Source organism: Bactrocera dorsalis, chromosome 5, assembly GCF_023373825.1.
Source record: "Bactrocera dorsalis isolate Fly_Bdor chromosome 5, ASM2337382v1, whole genome shotgun sequence".
In the NCBI taxonomy this organism is placed as follows: domain Eukaryota; kingdom Metazoa; phylum Arthropoda; class Insecta; order Diptera; family Tephritidae; genus Bactrocera; species Bactrocera dorsalis.
In genome coordinates, this window is record NC_064307.1 from 36130930 (window position 1) to 36142946 (window position 12017).

General features: G+C 36.9%; 1 protein-coding gene across 4 annotated transcripts in view; it reads right to left on the reverse strand.

The window, feature by feature from the left end:
• LOC105221859 (uncharacterized) overlaps positions 1 to 12017 on the reverse strand; it is a 189581-nt gene that overhangs the window by 131796 nt on the left and 45768 nt on the right. The gene's annotated exons all lie outside the window — the stretch shown is intronic.

Consider the following 12017-nt stretch of genomic DNA (forward strand, 5'->3'; position numbering starts at 1 on the left):
TTACATTTTCCCTTCGTTTTCATTGCACGAATAACTAGTTCTAAAATTAGTCTGCCTCTTGCCCAAATCCAAGTGCTAATTTTCAATGAGAGCATATACGAATAGTCTTAGGAGATTTCTAGCAATCTGTAGCTTATAAAATAAATAAATATATATCTTGTATCACTGATGTCAATCCCGTTATTTATGAGCTTGCAATTAAAGTTAGATATTTTTGATTTGGGTGCTCTTTCCTCAAATTTTGTCGGAAGCTCATTTGCTGCAAAAGAGGCGACACCCGCAGAGAAGTTCCTCTTCACGCTAATGTAAGCAATTTGGCTATCATGGAATAAAAATTAATACATACTCAAACTCTTGTGACATTGTGTTGTGTTGTTTACAGTAACTTAAAATATTCATCTCAGCCAAAAAATGTAATTTAATCTCCAACATTTTTGGGCGATTTTTGACGTAGACTAAAGCCAAAGAAACTTCATTGGATTTTCGGTGTTGTAAAATCAATAGAAGTCGTAGATCATTGCATGATGACTTTCGTGAATGTCGTTTAAAATCAAATTCCAAGCAAATGGTTGCCTGTTTTTTAGAAAAACCAGACATGCCGCAACCATACCACTGAAACAAAGCAGAAAAGTAAACTTTAAGTAGCATGCAAGCAGTTGTTGGACAATTAACTTTCAAAAGATCAGGAAAACCAATCACTCCTCCGCGGCTGTATGAGTTCTCATATATCGTGAGTTTGTGGGCACACAATATCAATATCGATTTAATAGGATCAACCACCATGGGGTGACTGGCACCGAATGACTTATTTTTATTCGACACAAAGAATGAGGAAGCAGTTGATGCATTCAGAAGTAATGTTTTGGATAAACCTCAGTCAGTATGGCAAAAAAGCTTAAAAAATAGTTTCGAACACATGAAAAAGTGTATAGATCTTTAGAGAGAATGTTTCGAGGAACAAAATAGCAAATTTTGGTCATTAATATTTGTTTTGTTCTCTTAATCTGAAATATGTGAGACAATCCTTGTGCGTAGGTAATATGTGAAGTTTTCGTTCAGTGCTGCCTTTTTTATTTAAGGGGTTACATGGCTTTACGAGTTTTAAAAAATCGACGATTATTCTCTTATTAAATTCTAAAAGACCGCTGGAATATTTACCTAAGTTTTGATCTGAATAATAGTTTTGGAGATACAGACTTGAGAACTTGTGTGCTCGAGGATAGCTAAGCTAAGTGCGCCGTCTTTAAACGCCTTTTTCTCGAAACTGTGTTTTTGAAGTCGGTTGGCGAGATTTCTCGAGAACTACTCACCGATCTTGATGAAATTTTACACAGGTCATTGAGCTACAATGCTTAAAGAAATGGACGAAGAAAATGTTTTTGTTTCGATTACAACTATTTGAAGGAAAAAAAATGTCGCAAAATTTTCACCAAAAATCCAATTTTCAGTCTTTTTCGCTCGTCCAAGTTCTAATTTAAGGTTTTAACTAAAACTCGTATTTTTTCACTTTAAATGGTCCTGTAAGGAGTTTTCCTGCCAACGCGGGCGCATATTTTTACCAGGGATTACCGAAATATTTTATTTATTATACGAGTATAAGGAGAACATTGTTGAAAAAATCTGTCTTTTATCCGAGAAAACCCATGTGACCCCTTAAATAGCTGGTATAATGTATCGAATCGCCTCGCTCCAACACTTGACGAATCGAATACAACTTTTCTAATAGACGAGCGACTGTTTAATATGCACCTCCGTATATTCTTAGTTAGTGGCAGTCTGTTTGAGAATTCGTTCGTGTGAAATTAATGTTGGAAGTAACAAAATTAGTCAGTGTATGGATCCCTACTACACCCGGAAAGATCTTCCATATATCCAGGTACCTTTTATATTAAATTAAATCGTTGCGATTCTGAATACTTTTATATTTGTTGGTTAATTTCATCTTAAGAATGAACCAACTTTTCAATTATTCGTTGTTAATGGTGAAAGTTGATCGATCATATAGAGCCGCTATGTTCTATCTATCTGTCTATAAAATCTTATTTAAAATGACTCGTTACTTTCTAGGATAGCAAAGAGTTGTTTGTACTGGTCGTTTGGACAAAGAATGAAACTTTGGAGCTACGGTATAGTCTTCCAAGAGTTCGATTTTTGACAAGTTATTAGCTTCAGTGCAATAAAAATGCCTATCGAAGTCTCGATTACCGCCTGATTCAACATTTTGGCAATAAGAATAGATGTACATATTTTTTGCATTGCTAAGAAGAATAACGTTTTGAGCAATTTAACGGTTAAAACAAGTAAATAGAGTGGTTCTAATTAAAAGAATGCTAAAAATTTTCATTGACACGCGTTCAGTGCAGTCAACAAGGATAAATGGAAAAGGTGGCAACGCTTTGTGTTAGTATGTTATGTATCTGTGCGACCGTTAAACGGTTTGCGCTTGTGGATGGCCAAAATGAAACCGAATTACATAGCGTTTTTTCTAGCCGCAAGGGCGGCGACCACCTTCTGCGCTGCTGACATGTGCCAACGCCAGCACGTTTTTTGGTCTCATGGGAGCGCTTGGTCTAAAAAGCAGTAGGTCAGGCAGACATGCAACATTTGCGGTTGGCATTTTGAATAAATGAATGTTGAAGAACAAAAGCAATGTGGGTAAAACCCCAAAGGGCAATGTGGGGATAAAAGAGAAGAAAAATTTTCTCAACTTTTCACCTTTTTTAATACAAAAAAACATAAAAAAAAACTTAAACTGCGGCTGCAACGAAGCTGGCATACCTTTTACGAATATAGAAGTTTCCATGCACGCGCTTGGATTTGATCAAACAGTTATGCTATAGTGGTCCGATTCCAGCAATTTCTTTGGCGGTTGAAAAGTTGCTTTGAAAATCAATCCATGTTAAATTTCGTTAAGATAACTTTTCTACTAAAAAAACGTTTCAGACAATAAATTAATTTTGATCGTTAGTTTCTATGACATTTATATGCTATAGTCGTCCGATATCCGCGGTTTTAATAAAGGAACAGTTTCTTTGGCAGAAAAGAGCGTGAGAAAATTTTCAGAATGTTATCTCAAACTGAGGGACTAGTTCGGGTATATACAGACAGTCGAACATTACTAAAACAACTCAGTTTCACACACTGGAAATTTATGTACTATATATAAATATTTTATAGGGTCGTCTCCGAAGTTTCCTTCTGGGTGTTGTCAACTTCCTTGTAAACTTCGTTGCAAACTCAATACACCCTGTTTGAGGTATATAAATATCTAAGTGCAATTCAGTGTGTGAAAATTGAAGTTTCCATTAAGTCAGTGCAAAGTTGGTCGCACTTTTTTGGCTAGCAATTCGTTAAAGTTGCAGGGAAGTAGTGCAAATCGTTGCAGATGATTAATTAATATTACAAATTTCATGAATACGATGTTACCTTAAGTTTGACGATAGGCGAAGCAGACGGGATGCATTCTTACATGATTACTCAGTTAGAAGATTTAGCGTTGCAACAAATTTAATTAAGAGAAATTTACTTCACAAAACCTTTTGAAAGACGTGTTTGCAAGAAAACTTAAGCATTTTTTTGACAGGATGCAGTGATATTTTGTAATGAATGAAACTGCGCATATTTCTAAAATTTTTTGGTATTCGCGCTTCATCTAGTTTCTTTAGTGAGAAGTTCGCCTTACAACTTCCGAATTGTTAGTGAATTTTTTTGAGAGTGTGGTTAACCCAGGAACCATATTTGTTTTTAGAGGAAGTAACATACCAATTTTTTACAAAAATTATCTTTTGTTATATTACTGTCCCATAATATTACCGCAGACTAGGATCAATTTGTAATTAACTCTCTAAAATGAGTCAGATGTTTAGAAAATATGATATAGCGATAACAAAGTTCTGGGAATTTAAGTATATTTTATACGATTTTTGGAATATAGATACCATGGATTAAGTTTTAAAAATAACTTTTACCCAGAACATCCGTTGCATAAATAGACTCGCATATGAAAACATATTGCTTTAGAATACGAAATGAATATTTGAAGAAACCAAATGGATTACCATCAATTTTGGTATAATACTGATCATAGACTCATGTATATAGTTCTATTATTACTTATTGCTTTTCCAAACAATTTGTAGTAAAACAAAGCTTAAAAATTGAGATTTAAATATGTGGTATAAACTAAACCAAAGGGGATAAATTAAATATGTGAGGTTTATATGAAGAAAATATCAACCAGAAGATGGCAAATCTGCTTGTTGGATATACATATGTACATATTAGGCTTTGGTCAAGTATCGACCAATTTCAGTTATATTCACCACCAAATTACATAAAACAACTAGTTGCTACATAGTATTATAGTTTTGATCACTCGACGCTTGTACGTACCATCTAAAACAAAGTGAGATAGATATAGGGTTATATCTTTATATATATAAATCTTCTGACCATGTGTTTGCATTTGAACTGCTCCTAAACGGATGGACCGATTTTGATGAAATTTTGTGTGTATGTTCAAGGAGATTCGAGAATGGTTTAGATTTACAATTTCCACAGGAAAATGGTTTTTAAATTATTTTTTCATTTTTAATCAATTGTTAATTTTGGAATGTTTGACCGATAGATGGCGCTACCATCGCACCTCTAATATTCAAACCTTAAACTGGCGTAACCTTCTTCATCTTACTAAAGTTGACATAAAGCCATAACGGCAGTGCATGTGGAAGAATTCCATAATCTTATATTTAGGTATAAAATCGATTTTCTTGTAGTATATATAAATGATCAGGATGACGAGAAAAGTTGAAATCCGGTTGTCTAACCGTCCGTCCGTCTGTCCCTCCGTGCAAGCTGTAACTTGAGTAAAAATTAAAATTCTAGTTTGTAAATGGGCGTAATCGGACCACTGCCACGCCCACAATCGCCATTAACTGAAAACATATAAATTGCCATAATTAAGCACTAAATTATAATATAAAACTGTAATTTGGCACAGCGGATCGCACTAGCAAGGGGCATATGTGGATAAACAATTTTGAAAAAGTGGGTGTGCCCACGCCCTCTATCAAGTTTTATGAACATATCTCTTAAACCACTTAAGCTAACCAAATTTTCTAAGCGCAAATATTATAAGAACTTCTACCAATAGTGTGAAAATGAATGCAATCGGAATATAACCCTGTTCACTCCCCATATAACGGTACTGTTAAAAGCTTCTAAAAGCGCAATAAATCAGTAACTAGATACGTCAGGGACATTAAATTTTACTTTCGAGATATATATGATATAGAACCAGCCCGAGCTTCAAAGATATTTATATTAGGTCCCCGTATACCGGGAAAATATTAAACAGATGTTATCCATTTTTGACATAAATACATATTTTTACAAGAAAAAGTTGCTCTTTGAGTTTTTTTTTATCTTTTATTGACTAATATATAAGTTAAAAAGTCAATCGGAAATTTAAAGCTACCCTCATTTAAGTATAACACTAGAGGAACCAATGATCCCATTTAACGCATTTTTAGAATCAGATTGCATAAAGTTTCATTGATAACCTTAGAGATTGGCCACTGTTTTCGGTAAAAATCAGCCTTATGCACTGAGGTCAATTTATTCGGTATCTTAGGGCTTGGACGATTATAATCCGATTTCTGTCATTCTGAGAAGTTTGAGATGTCATATCTTAAGGCCACTATTTGTAAAAAGTATTTCTCCGATGGCTTCATTGGTATTTGATTTGGATGCGAAAAAAAAAATAAATAGATAGAATTTAAAATTTGGTTATGTGGAAATAAGGCAGGATTATATTTCCCCAATTTTTATACAATAAGATGGTCATGCCACTATAATGTTATGTACTGAGTTTTGTTGAAATTTGTTCAGTATTTCTTGAGATGTAAGATTTGATATGAAATTAGTGGAGCCACGTCAATTATTAAATTTTCTATACCGGCTCCTATAAAGCCTCTCCTTTCCATCTTATCTATGAATTTTTGAAGTATGGTAGTGAGCTATAGTTCGATGATGGAGCCATGTGTAAAGAAGAATGCCATGTGTAGAAGTTTACGCAATAAAGGAAAGTTTTTTGAGCCTTCCACATGGAAGTGGCCAGAAACGATTCTTTTACATATAGGTGGGCCATCTAACGTTTTAAATTTGAATTATCTATATTTCGACATCGAAAACGTCAAATACCATTCGGAAAGTGACAGATATTCAGTAAAAAGTCTAAAATTTACGAAATGGGTCGCTATTTACTAGAAGAAAACTGGAAAACATTTCGCAGATTGGACAGAAGATCGTTTGACCGAGGATGGTCAATTTTACCGAAAAATCATCTTTTCGGACGAGGCTCATTTCCACCTCGATGGTTACGTTAACAATCAGAATTGTCGCTTTTGGTGCACAAAAAACCCGCACGTAATCATCGAGAAGCCAATGCACCCAGCACGAATCACTGTGTGGTGCGGATTTTGGTCTGGTGGAATCATCGGCCCATTTTTCTTCGAAAATGAAGAAGGAACCGTCACCATTAATGGTGAGTGATATCGCGCAATGTTAACGGAATTTTTCTTCAAGCAAATTGAAGAGGACGACTTGGACAACATTTGGTTCCAGCAGGACGGCGCTACGTGCCATACAGCAAACCCTACACTCAATCTTTTACGCCCTATCTTCGAAGTTTTAAATTTTATATGGCCCACCTTATATAACTCAAACAGCTCATGACATCCGGTCTTATACCAAGTATTCTCTGGGTAGCCAAAAAATATCCGTTTGAAAGCGAGACTAAGATCAGAGGGCAAAACATTCTTTACCAGGGTTGTGAGTTGGGTTTGGGACCCGCCACGTAAAACAACACCACCAATTCTTGGGGAAAATAATTCGAGCTGCCAATCTGAATTGAGAAGGTACAATCTTCTACAAGAATATACAACTGCTGGCGTACGCCGATGACATCTATATCATTGGCCTCAACAACCGCGCGAATAGTTCTGCTTTCTCCAGGTTGAACAAGAAGCGAAGTAAATGGCTTCCACGTCACTGGTGACAGTCATAATATCGAAGTTTTAGATAATTTCGTCCATATTGGAACCAGTATTAACATCAAAAACAACGTCAGCTTCGAAATCTAATGCAGAATAACGAGATGTATGGTCCTTTGCGCATTGACCACGGCGAATACCACATTCAATGGAAAGAAGAGCTGAGCGCCTGGATAAAGGCACTCCAGCTTTAAGAGTATTTGAAACATCACCCGCTGGGGGAAGCAGAAGAAGATAAAGACCTCTAATCCGTTGGAAAGACCAATTGGAGAAGGATCTGGCTACTCTTGGAATCTTCAATTGACGCCAAATAGCGAAAAGTAAGAACGAACGCAGGTTGTAGACTCGGCTTTAACCACGTAAGCGGTGTCTACGCTAAAAAAGAAGAAGAAGATATATTCGAAGTGATAATCTAGGTGACCTCTTAGCAATTTTAACTTAAACTTTACTAAACATAGATAAGTACGTTTCGATAGTTATAAGAATAAAGGGCCTGAGATATTTTTCGTTTCACTTCACGTTTTTTTCTACAGACGGTAGATGAAATTTGACGAAAACCTTGAGCAAACTATGATATGAAAATCTCTATTTGCATGTTTTGGATAAGTTTATTGAATTATTAATATTTTCTCCGAATGTTTAATATACTTTAATGAAGATTATTTTCATATCTCAACCCTAACGATGAGCGATGTTAACAGCACTTTACGCGACTTCTTGGGTCATAGCGGTCGCTCGATTAGTCTTAAATTTTTTCTTGCTAACCGGCTTTCAACGGCATAAAATATTGCGCAATTTGTCTACGATTTTGTTTAAAGACGTACAGCGAATGAGGCGCGTTCTTGTTCGGCGCAACCACATAAGAATGTCGGTTTTTCTGGGCCACGTGTATGCCGGCGGCTTCCGCGCTGCCACGGCACTGTCGAGTGCAGTCAAACGACAAAGCAATGAGTCAACCGCGAATATCTGTAAAACGTCGCCACAAGTCTGAAATTTACAGTCAACTGCCGCTGCGGTTCTTGATGCTGTAACGCTGGCAGTTGTGGTGGCTATGGCTGTGGCGATGGCGATGGCGGCTCCTGCAAGCGTTGCGCGTTGCGCTCCATTTATAAAGGCGACAACAGTTCGCGGAAGTTGTGCCCAGCGACAGGTTGAATTGTGTCGAGACACGGGAGTTGCCTCCCAACCACGCCACTTCTCTCCTTTGTACTTGCAACTGCATAAACACCGTTGCATAACTTCAGAGTTATCTATGTCTGTGTGTGTCACGTTGCTAACCGCATAGAGACCCGCTTACATAACACAGAAACAGGTAATATATGATAATACTTTTTACAGTTATTATTATTATTATTTGCAGCATTTTTATGGCAACGCGGATTTAGAAGCTATTTTACTGCCGCTGCTGCTGCTGCCATGACTGTCGGCGTTGTCAGTGTGTGCGGGCGCTCCATTTTGTTTGTTTGTTTATTATTCGCTTTAGTTGTTGTTTTAGTGCGCCACTTGCCATAACTCCCACTCCACCTTCGTCGCCACCGCCAAATTTAGGAATGTTGCCTTTGGAGGCCCGCAGGATGGAGGCTGCCCAGTCGGTATTGTTTGTTGTTTGTGCCGTTATGCTGTACGTAATGAATAGAGATTTATGTGTTTGTTGTGGCTTTTTTGTGCGCCATTTTTTATGCGCTATTTGCTATATATATATGTGTGTGTGTGAGTGTACGCTGTTTACGCATTGTTGTTGTGACTGCTTTTTTGCTATTATTTAATTTTTAACAGAAATCGCTGCTGACGTTGTAGCTTTCATTGTTGCCGACGTTGTTTTTGCTCTCTCCTTTCTTGTTGGCATTATTGTTTTGCGCGTGGCTGGCATCCCTTTTTTATGTATTTTCATGTTTTTATACGCGCCACTTTTTTGGCTGCGATATTCATGCAAATGCGTTTTATTATCCTGCTGAAGCTCCATGTTTTTATTTTTATTTTTGTAATTATTTAAAGTGCTGAAAAATGCTTCCGTCTTTGAAAAATGCAAAAATCAACGAAAAAACAAGGAAATGGCGGCGACCGCGCGGACCATGATACGGCCTTAATGTTTGGCGTAAGCAGGAAAACATCGTCGAGCATAATGCAAGTGAAGTTGTTGATTTTTCCATTGGGGAATTCGCCGTTAGTAGAGCTTTGTTAAATGATTTTAAATTAAATCTGAGGAAAGTGTACATTTGGGGTGAATAAGCAAAAAGTGCCGGCAGCCGGAATACGTAAATAAGAGTGGGTTGAATTTTTTTCTACAAAATCGCGTAACAGATCATTTACTTCTCTTTGCCGCCATATACTTAATAGTCATAAAGATTTTAGAACTACCGGGAGACTTTAATCCAATTATATCGGTCAACATGTGAGTTAGCTTAATAAAATTGAGTGCGCGTGGTTTTGCTTGTAACGCTGTACATTTGTGATAAAATCGGGTGAAAACTCGCCTTAGACCCCATACAACTGACGACCTTAATTACCTAAAGATACTTCCTTGGCTTTAATCCTTGCAAATTGCAAGAGTGTGAAATTTTCGGTTATACGCCAACTTAGTTCTTCCTTACTTTTTTAAACTGCGCCTTAAAAATCGCTGACTCGAAATTGGTTTCAGATCCATAGTTCCTTAGAATGATCTATATAACATTACCCGCATTCGATAATTCCGGTCTTTTGGTAAATAAACTCACTCTTATGTGCATATGTGTATTAGGCTGTACTTTATAGCCTAAGTCGATATTTTTTCCCTCTCTAAGACCCAAAAAAAAACGGATCCAACGTAAACAAGCTATTTATTTTCAACTTCATATTTTTTTCCATGTTTAGAACGTTTGATGTGTTGATATTTTGTATTAAGCAAGAAAATGTCTTGCTGTATTATCTATCCATTTAACCGCCCGTCTGTTCGTCCATTGGTATTGTAGATGGACGTAATCGGACCACTTCCTCTCCCACAAAATATATATTTGTTATAACACAATTGCAAATTAAGATATAAAGGTGTTATTGAGAAGTGACTTCTGTTTTTTGAAAATCTTTAAAAACATCTTTAGAAGAGAGTCGGTTTTCTTAAGCTCTCTTATATTCTAGCACTGGATCTATGGTCTTTCTGTGATCCCGTTGTGAGGTATTTCTTGTTCAGAGTGAATCGTAAGAGGCCCTCCGAACAAGTTGTTATTAGCAAAGGTATTCTAACTGGACACCGGAAATAACGGGTTCTTTCAAAAAGACGCCATATTTTCCCCATCTTTCGACATTTTTAAAACTCTTCAGTAAAGTTTGCCATTTCATCATGGAAATATATACGATCCAACAACGAGTCGAGGCCTCAACTTCGTCCTGCCGGATCAACAATTGAGAGTCTAGTGGAAAAATTTGAATTCACAGGCAACTACAGAATGTTTCCGTGCCAGTGATATAAAGAAATGTCCGTAGTGTCGAGAATATTACTGCCGCTAGCGCAACAATTGAGGAAGACCCAAATCTGTCTTTCGCACTTCGTTCTCAAACATTGAGCATCTCTGTGACGTCATTGTGGGCAATTTTGCAAGAAGATATTGGTCTACAAGCAAGAACTGAAGCCGCTTGACCACCCGAAGCGTCGTATGTTCGTGAATTGGGCTGAGCGACAATTTGAAACTGATCCGGATTTTCATCAAAAAAGCATCTTCAGTTCTGAATCTCATTTCTGGCTGAATGGTTTGATTAGTAAACAAAATACATTTCAGGCAGAAATCCACACTTACTCCATGAGTCACCATTGCATCCCGAAAAAATTACAGTTTCGTGCGGTCGTACTTGATCCGTGATGATCGAGACCGCCACGTTACTGTAAATGGGAATCGCTACCGCTCAATTATAATCGAATATTTTTGGCCCGAATAGGACGATATGAACTTGGACAATATGAGGTTCCAAAAGGACGGCGTTACAAGCCACACAGCGAATGTCACAATCGATTTATTTAAAACCAAGTTTGGTGAAAGTGTTATCTCATCAAATGACCCAGTCAATTGGCCGCCTGTGTTGTGCGATTTGACGCCTTATACTATTTCTTGAGGGGCCACGTCAAGTCTTTTGTCTATTCCAACAAGCCAGCGACGATTAATGAAGATCGATTGTGAAATTGCAGCAGTATCGGCTGATTTTTGCTTGAAAACCGTCGAAAATTGGGTTCAGCGTCTGGACTTCTGCAAGCGTGTCAGTGTTGGCCCTATATTTTTAACAAAGTTGTATTGAGAAAGACGTTGTAGAATCATATTTTTACTTTCTCCTCTATTTCCCGGACTGAATAGTTCGGTAAATACACCTTCGGCTAATCCACCGAAGTGGCTGAGATTGAAATTAACTGCTTTAACAAGTTTTTGGTAAGCTCAAAAAACTTTGTTGATCTGTTACGATCTGTTGAACCACTTTAATGTGTAACACAAAAGACGAAATTCAGTCCAAATATCCGTAGTTTGGGATCAATACTACTACCTGACCTAACTGTCAATGTAATTTCAATAGAAACCAGACAGTTTTTGGAATAAGATAATGAAAAAACTGTTTTTGTTTTTTTACAGCTGCTTCAATTCAACTTAACTTAGAAGTATTCTTTCGTTGACTTACACAATTTGTATGTCTAAATTAATTTAAATTGAGAATTGTCTTATTGTTCTTGACTTTCGATAATTTTATCAATAAAAACGGAACGAATAACTACTTGGTTTAAATAAGCTTAGAAGAAAACTTAGTCTTTCATCTTTTATTTGCTTTTTCGATAGCTTATATTTCCATAAATATACTGTGAAATCGGGAAGGTCGTATCTTGAATAGTTTTTGGATGGCAGCGTTCTAAAGAGCGACCGCTCGGAAGTGTATAAGTGAAACTTTAAACGCGTTTTTCTCGAAACGACATTTTTCAAAATTGCTGGCATCAAAACTAAACGAGAAATTGAC